This window comes from Grampus griseus (assembly GCF_964374135.1).
Source record: "Grampus griseus genome assembly, chromosome: 7".
Lineage (NCBI taxonomy): Eukaryota > Metazoa > Chordata > Mammalia > Artiodactyla > Delphinidae > Grampus > Grampus griseus.
Genome location: NC_139001.1, coordinates 80,529,866 through 80,543,949, shown reverse-complemented (window position 1 = coordinate 80,543,949; position 14,084 = coordinate 80,529,866). Strand labels below are relative to the sequence as shown.

At 38.4% G+C, this 14,084-nt stretch overlaps 1 long non-coding RNA gene across 1 annotated transcript in view; it reads right to left on the bottom strand.

Moving 5' to 3' along the window:
* Nucleotides 1–14,084, bottom strand: part of LOC309824887 — a 203,188-nt gene that overhangs the window by 156,413 nt on the left and 32,691 nt on the right. The window lies entirely within an intron of this gene.

Sequence of the window (14,084 nt, the reverse complement as noted above, 5' to 3'; positions counted from 1 at the left end):
CATGGTGAAGGGGTTTTATATACGTAGAAATGAAATCCTCAGGAAATTCCTATAAATAAAAATCCACAAGCATTTGTAATACTTGACTTTTGTAGTAAATTGCAAGGTTATTCAAAATATCTGACTGATTTAACTTGTATTTTGTGACATTTTATAAAACTTTATAATGTTTTTAAAAGTTTTTGAAAGCTAAAAAAAAAGAAAGAAAGTCTCAAACCCAGTGGGAAAAAATGAAATATTAAATACAAAGGAACTAAGATAAAAATTTCAGAAGACACCTTGTCAGAAGGCACGCAAGTAAGACAATGAAGCAACATCTTCGAAGTACTGAAAGAAATAAACTGTCAACACAGAATTCTGTACTTAGTGAAAATATCCTTCAGAAATGAAGGAGAAATAACTGCAATAGGCAAACAAAAACTGAAAGAATTCATTACCAAAAGACCTACACTACAAGAAATACCAGATGAGGTTTTATAGTCAGAAGGAATATGATGCCAGACAGAAATCTGGATCTACACAAATGAAAAGTGTTAGAAATGGAACAAATGAATGTCAAATATAATTCTTCTTTTTCTGATATTTAATTGCTATAAAAGGTAACTGAATGTTTAAAGAAAATCAGCAAACTATGGCCTGCAAACCAAATGCAGCCTGCAGTCTGTTTCTGTATGACCTGTGAGCTAAGGATGGTTTTTATATTTTTAAAGTGTTGTTTCAGAAAAAAAATAATATGCAGCAGAGACCATATGTGGCCTGAGAGCAAACTATTTACTTTCTGGGCCTCTACAAAAAAAAGGTTTGCTGATCCTTGGTCTAAAACAAAAACAGTAACAATATTTTGTTTACAGCATATGTAGGAAAAAAAATAACAATAACACAAAGGATGGAAGAGAAGGGTTGGAAATATACTGCTGAAAGTTCCTTAGACTACACATGAAACGGTGTAATATTACTTGAAAGTAGACTCTGATTAATTAAAGATATATAGATATAAATAAACACTCTAGGGGAATCACTAAAAATGTTAAAGAAGCATAAATAAGAAGTGGACATAAAAGGGAATCAAGAAATGCTCAGGTAATAGGGAAAAATGGAACAGAGAGAAAATAACTAGCAAGATGGTAGCTTTTAATTAAGCCATATTAACACCACAGTAAATGTGAATGGTCTAATACACCAGTTAAAAGACAGATATTGTTAGATTGATTTAAAAAGTAAGACCCGCACATCCCTCGTGGTGCAGTGGTTGAGAGTCTGCCTGCCGAGGCAGGGGACACGGGTTCGTGCCCCAGCCCGGGAAGGTCCCACATGCCGCAGAGCAGCTGGGCCCGTGAGCCATGGCCACTGAGCCTGCGCGTCTGGAGCCTGTGCTCCGCAACAGGAGAGGCCACAACAGTGAGAGGCCCACGTACCGCAAAAAAAAAAAAAAAAAAAAAAGTAAGACCCAACTATCTGAGGTTTACAAGGAATGTGCCTTAAATATACAGACACAGACAGGTTAAAATGAAAAGAATAGGAAAAGATATGGCTGCAAACACTAAGCAAAAGAAAGCTGGAGTAGCTATATTATTAACACCCAAAGTAGACCCCAGAACAAGGAATATTAACCAGGATAAAGACGAATATTATATAATGAGAACAGGATCAATTTTCCAAGAGGACATAACAATCCTAAATGTGTATGCACTGTGGAATTAAAAGCCTCCGCTAAAATTGGAGTTGGGATGGCCTGTAGGGGGAGCTCTCAGGGCCCACCATGCACCGTCTATTACTCCAAACAGGAAGGTATTGCTGCTGCTTCTCTCTGCTGGAAGGCAGTCCAGCCAATCAGACACTGTAGCAGCCCAACCAATGAGAAGCCTCCATACACTGGACTCCCAGTTTCCTGCAACAGGTCTCTTTGGTTATTACAGCTCCTTCCAAGTTTTGCTTTTCCCTATAAAAGTAAGTTCCCCTTCCTTGTTTTTGGATTTGCCTATGGTATACCATAGTTCACATATCCTGAATTGCAATTCCTTTGGCTATTCCAGAAAAAACTTGCTTTCACTGGTAAAATAACTAGCTATTATACTATTAAAGTTGCACTTCAGAACAAATGGTCAAAATACATGAATCAAAAAGTGACAGAACTGAAACAAGAAATTTTAAAATCGACAATTGTAGTTGGAGATTCTATTCTAACATGCCTCTCTGTTATTGATAAAACAAGTAGATAGATAATGAATAAGGACACAGGAGACCTGAACAAACCTATCAGGCAACTTCACCTAATATTTCCAGAACATTCTACCCAACAATAGCAGAATACACATTCTTTTCAAGTGCACACTGAACATTGACCAAGATATTCTGGGCCATAAAATAAATGTGAACAAATTTAAAAGAATAAAAATCATGCAAATTATATTATGGGATGGTGCTTCCCTTGTGGCAGTGGTTAAGAATCTGCCTGCCAATGCAAGGGACATGGGTTCGAGCCCTGACCTGGGAAGATCCCACATGCCGCGGAGCAACTAAGCCAGTGCACCACAACTACTAAGCCTGACGTCTAGAGCCTGCAAGCCACAACTACTGAGCCCACATGCCACAACTACTGAAGCCTGTGCACCTAGAGCCGGTGCTCCGCAACGAGAAGCCACGACAATGAGAAGCTTGCGCACCACAACGAAGAGTAGCCCCGCTCATCACAACTAGAGAAAGCCCACATACAGACACGAAGACCCAACACAGCCAAAAATAAATAAATAAATAAATAAAAATTATATTATGGGACAATAAGAGAATTAAACTAGAAACTGATAACAAGAAAACTTCTGGAAAATTCCCAAGTATTTGAAAAGTAAATGACATATTTTGAAATAACACATGGGTCAAGAGGAAGTCTCAAGGGAAATTTTAAATATTTTAATTTTAAATAAATAAAAATGAATATGCACATATCAAAATTGTTGAATGCAGGCTAAAGCGGTGGTTAAAGGGAAATGTATAGCACTAAATGCTTATATTAAAACAGAAGAAAAATCTCAGATCAGTAATATAAGCTTACCCCTTAAGAAAATAGGAGCATATTAAACCCAAAGCAAGGTGAAGGAAATAAAAAGGGCATAAATCAATAAAATTGAAAACAGAAAAACAAAAAATTAATGAAATCAAAATCTGGATCTGTGAAAGATTAATAAAGTTGCTGAACTTCTAGACAGACTAAGAAAATGATTGAAGACACAAATTACCAATATCAGGAATGAAAGGGGGAACATCACTACAGACCCCAAAGACATTAAATGAATAATAGAACACCACAAACAATTCTATATCCATAAATTTGACAACTTAGGTGAAGAAGACCCATTCCTTGAAATATATAAACAATTAAAACTTATCAAGAAAAACTGGATAACCTGAATTGTCCTGTATCTATTAAAGAAGTTAAATTTGTAGTTTAAAAACCTTCCATCAGAGAAAACTCTAGGCCTAGATGGTTTCACTAATGAATTCTACCAAATACTGAAGGAGGAAAAAATAGCAATCTTACACAGTCTCTTCCAAAAATACATTACAACCAAGTAGGGTTTATCCCAGGAATACAAAGCTGGTTCAACATCTGAAAATCAATCAATGTCATTCACCATAGTAAATATGAATAAATCACATGACCCTGTCAATAGACAGAGAAAAAGTATACAACAAAATTCAAAATCCATTCATAATAAAAACTCTCAGTAAACTAGGGATACAAGTGAAATTCCTTAACCTCATCGGGCACCTATAAAAATTCTCAGCTAACATACTTCATAGTGAAAGATTACTTCTCCCCTATTATGAGAAACAAGGCAAGGATGTTCTCTCTCACCACTCCTTTTAAACATTGTACTACAAGACTTAGCCAGTAGACTAAGGCAAGTAAAAGAAATAAAAGGCGTCCAGATTAGAAGGGAAAAAATAAAACTGTCATTATTCACAGATAACATGACTGTCTGTGTAGAAAATCCCCAAAAATCTATAAATAAACCTCCTAGAATAAGCGACTTCAGAGAGGTAATAGAATACAATATCAAAATACAAAAATCAATTGTATTTCTTTATATTAGCAACAAGAGGAACCCCCAAATGAAATACTAAAGTATAAATCTAACAAAACATGTGGAAGGTCTATATCCTGAAAAGTACCAAATGCTGATAAAAAAATAAAAACAGAAATAATAAAGTGATAAACAATATTGTGTTAATGGACTGGAATACTCAATATTGTAAAGATATCACTTCTTCCTAAATGAATCTATAGATTCAATGCAAGCCCATTCAAAATCCCAGCAGGACTCTTTGCAGATATTGACAAGCTGACTCTACAACCTATATGAAAAGGCCAAGGAACTAGGAGAGCCGTAACAATTTTGAAAAGAAATAAACTTGGAGGATTTATACTACCTATTTTCAAAATTTATTATAAAGTCACAGCATCAAGCCAGTGTAGTGTTGGCACAAAGTAGGCTTACAGATCAATGGAATAAAATTGAGAATCCAGAAATAAATGCTTACAATTATGGCCAACTGATTATCTACAAAAATGTCCATACAATTCTAGGGAAAGCACAGTCTTTTCAACAAATGGTGCTGGAAAAACTGGAATTCCACATGCAAAAAAAAAAAAAAAAATTCTTGACTAATAGTTTACACCTTATATAAAACTTAACCCAAAATGGATCATAAACCTAAGTGTAAAACATAGAACTATGAAACTTCTAGAAGAAAATGTAGAAAAGTTTCAAGACTTGTAGTTTGACAAAGAATCTTAGATACAACAACAAAAGTCTAATCCATAGAAAAATTGATACATTGGTTTACTAAAGCTAAAAAACTTTTGCCCTGAGAAAGACACTGCTATGGGAATAAAAAGATAAGGCACAGACTGAGAGAATTTATTTAAAAATCACATTCTGACACAGGACACATATCCAGATTATGTAAAGAACTCTCAAAACTCAACAATAAGAAAAGAAAACAAGCCAATAAAAACAGGTCATCAAAATTACCTCTGCATAACACTTGTATGCTGTAAATTTTAATTTGAATTTGTATATTTTCCCAGCCAGTTATAAGTCCAAACTTAAATTCTCACCAATTTTTATTTATACCATATTATTTGACCCTGGAATTAGGCTTTCGATCTCTGTTAACATTTAATGCACTTCATACTGACCTTAAAAATACTATTAAATTTCTTTGAACTCAGGAGATAATTTTCATATACATCTTTAGTATAGACACTATTTTTTCCTATCAAATAAAATTGACTCTTTACACACAGACCCAAAAAAGTGATAACTTTCTGAGGCATCAAAAATTTATTTTGTCACCTTTTTTTTTTTTTTTTTTTTGCGGTACATGGGCCTCTCACTGTTGTGGCCTCTCCCGTTGCAGAGCACAGGCTCCAGACGCACAGGCTCAGTGGCCATGGCTCACAGGCCCAGCCGCTCTGCAGCATGTGGGATCTTCCTGGACCAGGCCACGAACCTGTGTCCCCTGCATCGGCAGGCGGACTCTCAACCACTGCGGCACCAGGGAAGCCCTATTTTGTCATCTTTTAAATAATGAAGCCTGAGCATGAATCACCACATTTTTTATCACCATACTTCCTTCTTCCCCTGCTACCAAACCTAAACAATTCTGGAAAACAATGATGAAAGAAATGAACTTTATTTTCCCTTTGCTTGTATTTCTTCATTTATTTCTCATCACTTGGTACTATGTTTTATAACTCATTGTAAATCATGTCTGGGAACTATGCGAAGTATAACAAAGAGATTCTGCATGAAAGAAATCCTTTAAGATCAAGTTATTCAATACATAATCCCGTTCCTCCAAATGAACGTCTTTATTTGCCCAATACCATACCAACTCTGGCCATATTTCTCTGCTGGAAAATGGAGAGAGACTAAACTTTGATGATTTGTAGTACTATATCCAGCTTGTTTCAAACTACTGCAGTCTTCACTTAACCTACCTTATTTTTCATTATAGTACTTCTCATCACCTGACACAGGAGACAAAACAAATATGTCTCCTTCCAGGAAAGTGTAAGCTCAGAGAACAGACTTTGTCTTTCTTATATACTCTTTTTATTCCCAGAGCAGTGTCTGCACCCAGTAGGTGTTCAATAAATATTTGTGAATGAATGACTGCCCAATGCATCTCTCTACCTCATTCCCTCACACTCTGCCAGTGATCCTGGGCAGCCCTCGGCAGGACTGCTGATGGAAACAACAAAATATGCTGCCCTACACTCCCTCCTTTCTTCCAGGATTAGTGACTAGATCTTTCTGCCAATTTCTGTGCTAAGTAGGTACTGAGGACAGTGGATCATAAGAAGTAGCATCCTGCTTGTCAATCTAACTCCAAATGCCCACCAATGTCCACCATGTCAAATGGAAACAAAAAGCAGCTTGCACTTCATACTTCAAATGAAAACAGGCTAAATGCTTTAAAAGCAGCAGACAGTCGAAAACCACATTCACAGAAAGACAGACAAAATGAAAAAGCAGAGGAATATGTACCAGATGAAGGAACAAGATAAAACCCCAGAAAAACAACTAAATGAAGTGGAGATAGGCAACCTTCCAGAAAAAGAATTCATGATAATGATAGTGAAGATGATCCAGGACCTTGGAAAAAGAATGGAGGCAAAGAGTGAGAAGATGCAAGAAATGTTTAACAAAACCTAAAAGAATTAAAGAACAAACACCTAGAAGAATTAAAGAACAAACAAACAGAGATGAACAATACAATAACTGAAATGAAAAAACACTAGAAGGAATCAACAGCAGCATAACTGAGGCAGAAGAACAGATAAGTGACCTGGAAGACAGAATGGTGGAATTCACTGCTGCAGAATACAATAAAGAAAAAAAGAATGAAAAGAAATGAAGACGGCCTAAGAGACCTCTGGGACAACATTAAACACAACAACATTTGCATTATAGAGGTCCCATAAGAAGAAAAGAGAGAGAAAGGACCCAAGAAAATATTTAAAGAGATTATAGCCGAAAACTTCCCTAACATTGGAAAGGAAATAGCCACCCAAGTCCAGGAACCACAGAGAGTCCCAGGCAGGATAAATCCAAGGAGAAACATGCAGAGACACATAGTAATCAAATTGACAAAAATCAAAGACAAAAAAAAATATTAAAAGCAACAAGGGATAAACGACAAATAATACACAAGGGAACTCCCATAAGGTTAACAGCTGATTTATTAGCAGAAACGCTACAATCCACAAGGAAGTGGCACGATATATTTAAAGTGATGAAAGGGAAGAACCTACAACCAAGATTACTCTACACGACAAGGATCTCATTCAGATTCAATGGAGAAATCAAAAGCTTTACAGACAAGCAAAAGCTAAGAGAATTCAGCACCACCAAACCAGCTCTACAACAAATGCTAAAGGAACTTCTCTAAGTGGGAAACACAAGAGAAGAAAAGGACCTACAAAAACAAACCCAAAACAATTAAGAAAATGGTAATAGGAACATACATATCGATAACTACCTTAAATGTGAACGGATTAAATGCTCCAACCAAAAGACACAGGCTCGCTGAATGGATAAAAAATAAGACCCATATATATGCTGCCCACAAGAGACCTACTTCAGACCTAGGGACACATACAGACTGAAAGTGAGGGTATGGAAAAAGATATTCCATGCAAATGGAAATCAAAAGAAACCTGGAGTAGCAATACTCATAACAGAAAAATAGACCTTTAAATAAAGAATGTTACAAGGGACAAGGAAGGACACTACATAAAGATAAAGGGATCAATGCAAAAAGAAGATATAAAAATTATAAATATATATGCACCCAACATAGGAGCACCTCAATACATGAGGCAAATGTTAACAGCTCTAAAAGAGGAAGTCGACAGTAACACAATAATAGTGGGGGACTTTAACACCTCACTTACACCAATGGACAAATCATTCAGACAGAAAATTAGTGAGGAAACACAAGCTTTAAATGACACAATGGGCCAGATACATTTAATTGATATTTATAGGACATTCCAACCGAAAACATCAGATTACACTTTCTTCTCAGATGCACACGGAACATCCTGCAGGATAGAACATATCTAGGGTCACAAATCAAGCCTCAGTAAACTTAAGAAAATTGAAATTATATCAAGTATCTTTTCTGACCACAATGCTATGAAATTAGAAATAAACGACACGGGGAAAAACGTAAAAAACACAAACAAATGGAGGCTAAAAAATACGTTAGTAAATAACCAAGAGATCATTGAAGAAATCAGAGAGGAAATAAAAAATTACCTAGAGACAAATGACAACAAAACACAATGATCCAAAACCTATGGGATGCAACAAAAGCAGTTCTAAGAGGGAAGTTTATAGCAATATAATCCTACCTCAAGAAACAAGAAAACTCTCAAATAAACAACCTAACTTTACACCTAAAGGAACTAGAGAAAGAAAAACAAACAAAATCCAAAGTTAGTAGAAGGAAAGAGATCATAAAGATCAGACCAGAAATAAATGAAATAGAAACAAAACTATAGCAAAGATCAATAAAACTAAACAGCTGGTTCTTTGAGAAGATACACAAAACTGATAAACCTTTAGCCAGACTCATCAAGAAAAAGAGGGAGAGGATTCAAATCAATAAAATTAGAAATGAAAAAGGAGAAGTTACAGTAGACACGGCAGAAATACAAAGCATTGTAAGAGACTACTACAAGCAACTCTATGCCAATAAAATGGACAACCTGGAAGAAATGGACAAATTCTTAGAAAAGCACAACCTTCTGAGACTGAACCAGGAAGAAATGGAAAATATGAACAGACTAATCACAAGTAATGAAATTGAAACTGTGATTAAAAATCTTCCAACAAACAAAAGTCCAGGACCAGATGGCTTCACAGGTGAATTCTATGAAACATTTAGGGAAGAGCTAAAACCCATCCTTCTCAAACTCTTGCAAAATTTGCAGAAGAAGGAACATTCCCAAACTCATTCTATGAGGCCACCATCACCCTGATACCAAAACCAGACAAAGATACTACAGAAAAAGAAAATTACAGACCAATATCACTGATGAACATCGATGAAAAAATCCTCAACAAAATACTAGCAAACAGAATCCAACAACACATTAAAAGGATCATACACCATGATTAAGTGGGATTTATCCCAGGGATGCAAGGATTCTTCAATATATGCAAATCAATCAGTGTGATACACCATATTAACAAAGTGAAGAATAAAAACCATAGGATCATCTCAATAGATGCAGAAAAAGCTTTTGACAAAATTCAACACCCATTTACGATAAAAACTCTCCAGAAAGTGGGCATAGAGGGAACCTACCTCAACATAATAAAGGCCATATATGACAAACCCACAGCAAACGTCATTCTCAATAGTGAAAAACTGAAAGCATTTCCTCTAAGATCAGGAACAAGACAAGGATGTCCACTCTCGCCACTATTATTCAATACAGTTTTGGAAGTCCTAGGCATGGCAATCAGAGAAGAAAAAGAAATAAAAGGAATAGAAATTGGAAAAGAAGAAGTAAAACTGTTACTGTTTGCACATGACATGACACTATACATAGCTAATCCTAAAGAAGCCACCAGAAAACTACTAGAGCTAATCAATGAATTTGGTAAAGTTTCAGGATACAAAATTAATGCACAGACATCTCTTACATTCCTATATACTAACAATGGAAGATCAGAAAGAAAAATTAAGGAAGCATTCCCATACACCACTGCAACAAAAAGAATAAAAAATACCTAGGAATAAACCTACCTAAGGAAGTAAAAGACCTGTACTCAGAAAACTATAAAACACTGATGAAAGACATCAAAGATGACACAAACAGATTAAGAGATATACCACGTTCTTGAATTGGAAGAATCAATATTGTGAAAATGACTATACTACCCAAAGCAATCCACAGATTCAGTGCAATCCCTACCAAATTACCAGTGGCATTTTTTACAGAGCTAGAACAAAAATATCTTAAAATTTGTATGGAGACACAAGACAGTGAATAGCCAAAGCAATCTTGAGGAGAAAATATGGAGCTGGAGGAATCAGATTCCCTGACTTCAGACTATACTACAATCTACAGTAATCAAGAAAATATGGTACTGGCACAAAAACAGAAATATAGATCAATGGAACAGGATAGAAAGCCCAGAGATAAACCCACACATCTATGGTCAACTAATCTATGACAAAGGAGGCAAGGATATACAATGGAGAAAAGACAGTCTCTTCAATAAGTGGTGCTGGGAAAACTGGACAGCTACATGTAAAAGAATGTAATTAGAACACTCCCTAACACCATACACAAAAATAAACTCAAAATGGGTTAAAGACCTAAACGTAAGACTGGATACCATAAAACTCTTAGAGGAAAACATAGGCAGAACACTCTTTGACATAAATCACAGCAAGATCTTTTTTCACCCACCTCCCAGAGTAATGGAAATAAAAACAAAAATAAACAAATGGGACCTAATGAAACTTAAAAGCTTTTGCACAAGGAAGAAAACTATAAAGATGAATCGAAAATCCTCAGAATGGGAGAAAATATTTGCAAACAAATCAACAAAGGATTAATCTCCAAAATACATAAACAGCTCATGCAGCTCAATATTAAACAACCCAATCAAAAAATGGGCAGACCTAACTAGACATTTCTCCAAAGAAGACATACAGATGGCCAAGAAGCACATGAAAAGCTGCTCAACATCACTAATTATTAGAGAAATGCAGATCAAAACTACAATGAGGTATCACCTCACACCAGTTGGAATGGGCATCAACAGAAAATCTACAAACAACAAATGCTGGAGAGGGTGTGGAGAAAAGGGAACCCTCTTGCACTGCTTGTGGGAATGTAAATTGATACAGCCACTATGGAGAACAGTATAGAGGTTCCTTAAAAACTAAAAATAGAATTACCGTATGATCCAGCAATCCCACTACTGCACATATACCCAGAGAAAACCATAATTCAAAAAGACACATGCACCCCAATGTTCATTGCTGCACTATTTACAATAGCCAGGTCATGGGAGCAACCTAAATGCCATTAGCAGACAAATGGTTAAAGAAGATGTGGTACACTGGAATATTACTCAGCCACGAAACGGAATGAAATTGGGTCATTTGTACAGAGATGGCTGGACGTAGAGACTGTCATACAGAGTGAAGTAAGTCAGAAAGAGAAAAACAAATATCATATATAATGCATATATGTGGAATCTAGAAAAATGGTACAGATGAACCAGTTTGCAAGGCAGAAATCAAGACACAGATGTAGAGAACAAATGTATGGACACCAAGGGGGGGAAGCGAGGGTGGATGGGTGGGATGAACTGGGAGATTGGGATCGACATATATACACTAATATGTATAAAATATATAGCTAATAAGAACCTGCTGTACAAAAAATAAATAAATAAAAATTTTTTAAAATGCTGTTTATGGGCTTCCCTGGTGGCGCAGTGGTTGAGAGTCTGCCGCCGATGCAGGGGGCGCGGGTTCGTGCCCCGGTCTGGGAGGATCCCACATACCACGGAGCGGCTGGTCCCGTGAGCCATGGCCGCTGAGCCTGTGCGTCTGGAGCCTGTGCTCCGCAACGGGAGAGGCCACAATAGTGACAGGCCCGCGTACCGCAAATGATAAAAAATTTTAAAAAATGCTGTTTAAAAAAAAGAAAAGCAGTAGACAGTGGAGGCTGGTTCCCTACTGAACACGATTATATAGTATTCACCCGCTAGACTATCATCAGGAGAACTGTTTTCTAGTCCAGGATCTACCACTAACTGCATCTTCTCCAAGTCCCAGCCTGTTAGCTTGAAGACAGGTAAGGGCGCCGAAACAAAGACATGATTTAGAACAAATGTTCTCAATAAGGGGCAGGGGAGAAGGTGAAGGGGGCACTGGGGAGTGGGAGGCACAGCAGAACCAGCTGTGAGGCTTCTTCAAACTGCACACGGCCCCTCCCTAAACTCCTCCACCCTAATCCCCCACACAGTTACCCCCACAGAGTGAGCCACTGTTGCTGTTACTATGGGACTGTGACAGACCCAGAAAAACTTTCCCAGGTTTTGAGTGTAAGCTCTTTGAGGAATGGGACCGAGATTTAGGCTTCTTAGTGATATCCAGAGGGCATCTAACACAGGGTTTTCCTGTCTCTACTGTGCCTCCAACCTCAGCTCCTTCCCTCCCCTCAGCCACACCCTACACTTCCCCTACCATCCTGAGCTTCTCCTGCTTCCTGTAAGGCCATGTCTTTCATCATCTGTCACCACCTGCAGGAGACACGGGTGACCGGCTACCTAACCGCCCGACAGGCAAGGCAGTCTCGCTTTCTGCCTTGCTAACAGAATTCCGATTTTCACATAGGGGCACCAATGTGCTCAGGGAAGGTGACCCCTCCCCCAGCTCCAGAACACGGCTGGGCCACGACAATCACAGCCACCCTCTCCTCCTTTGCCAGTGACTGGCTCAGCACGGGCGTATGACCATTCTGGCCAGTGACACAGGGAACCTCTGAGAAATTCTGACCTTTGTTATCTAGAGAATCACTGAGAAGCCGTCTCCCTCCCTTTTTGCTCTACATGTTATCACGTGAAGGTGTAATGGAGCTCCAGTCACCCTGTGGCAGGGCAGGGAAAACCCAGAGAATCTTCAAGAAGCCAACCCAGAACTGTGGCCACTTTGAACCACCTACCTCTAGACTTCCTAAGCAAGACAGTAAAGTAACCTAACTAGTGTTACTTACAACAGAAAGTACCCTACCACACCACACCGCTTGGCCTGGGAAGTCCCTGCAACTTTTCCTCCTACTATCCCCTACTATCTCCAATTTAGAGCTCAAGTACAGTTTCCTTGGGAAGTCTTTGCTTGTCCCCAGACCGTTACACAGTCCCAGACTCTGTTCTCTGCACATCTGCCTCTCCAACTAGACCGTGAGCTTCTCAAAAGCAAACATGTTCACCCTTGGCAGAGGCCCTGGTGTATGCTGGGCATTTATTAAATGCTGAATGAATGAATCAACCAACAAGCAAACAACAAAACAAGGAATCAAAGGAGGAACATGCAGGATGCCTTCCTTGCCTGGGATAAGACTTGACAATTGACAGATGGAACATGGCACCCAGGCAGTCTACACTCTACTAAAGACTTCCTTTAGGTGGCGGTGAGCAAAGGCAGAGACAACGCAATATGAACAGGTCCTATTTTATCTGCCCAGAAGTCAGACCTCTCATTGGGAACTGTCCCTGCCCAATCCCCGGCACCTGGGGTGGGAGTGACTATCACAGTGGCACCTGAGCAAAGTACCCACTGCTATGGTGGAAACCCACTCCCTGTCCACTGAGATGGCTTGGCCCTGCTTTGGTCTAGTGTATCAATAACGTTTGCTATAAGGATGGAGGTGACGGAAGAAAAGAGAGACATCCTCCTATGCCCCCTCTCTCTAAAGGAACAGATAAGCCTGAGATGCCAGTGCTTTTTATCACTCCATACTAAGAACAGTCAACACAGAGGGAAAAAGAGAGAACAAGCCCGGCAACCCTATGTGAGTCCCTGGATCAAGCTATGCCTAAAGCTAAACCCTCAGCCTTTTCATTTATGTGACCCAATCAATTTCTATACTGCATAAAGCAATTTTCAAATGACCAAACCCAACCCAAAGAAAAGAATTCTGACAAATACAGTCAGTAATGATGAAAGCAAGCCGATAACATCCCTTCTATATTCAGGACCTGTGCACTGTCACCTCTCAAACCGGGCTTCTAGAATGGTGTCAGGAAGTACAACTGCCTGGAGGAGGCCAGGCCATGAACAAGTTAGAATGGACAAAATGCCACACCCCCAAACCACACACCACCACCTTCCCTCCTAAAGGAGGGTACTCTGAGCCTCCTGGATCTCCCTTCTGTTCAGAAAGGAGTGGGGACCTCTGGAAGGCATGAAGTGTTACATTAACACATAGGGAAAAAATGGAGAGAACTTTCATCAAGCAACGTGCTATGGGCTTTATG